Source organism: Sinocyclocheilus rhinocerous, unplaced genomic scaffold (genome assembly GCF_001515625.1).
Source record: "Sinocyclocheilus rhinocerous isolate Xijiao unplaced genomic scaffold, SAMN03320098_v1.1 scaffold295, whole genome shotgun sequence".
Taxonomy (NCBI): Eukaryota; Metazoa; Chordata; class Actinopteri; order Cypriniformes; family Cyprinidae; genus Sinocyclocheilus; species Sinocyclocheilus rhinocerous.
The window spans coordinates 2,078,038-2,078,326 of NW_015647035.1; the positions used below are offsets into that span (position 1 = coordinate 2,078,038).

A 289-nucleotide genomic window follows, 5' to 3' on the forward strand; every position below is an offset into this window, starting at 1 on the left:
TACACTATACACACACATAAACACACACACACACACAAAGAAAAACAAGTAGATAGAATAGAAAAATAGAATAGAAAAATACAAATATATATTTTTTTTAATAAAAAAAAAGAAGATAAATGTAGATAAAGTAGAATTAAAATAGAATAGAAAGTGTTAGAGTTAGAGGGTCAAATAAAGGTGGAAGAGATGTGTTTTTAGTCGTTTCTTGAAGATGGTTAAGGACTCAGCTGCTCGGATTGATTTGGGCAGGTCATTCCACCAGGAGGGAACAGTTAATGAAAAAGTC

General features: G+C 30.8%; 1 protein-coding gene across 1 annotated transcript in view; it reads right to left on the reverse strand.

Annotated features, from left to right (window-relative positions):
• LOC107708446 (uncharacterized) overlaps window positions 1–289 on the reverse strand; it is a 120,980-nt gene that overhangs the window by 97,160 nt on the left and 23,531 nt on the right. The gene's annotated exons all lie outside the window — the stretch shown is intronic.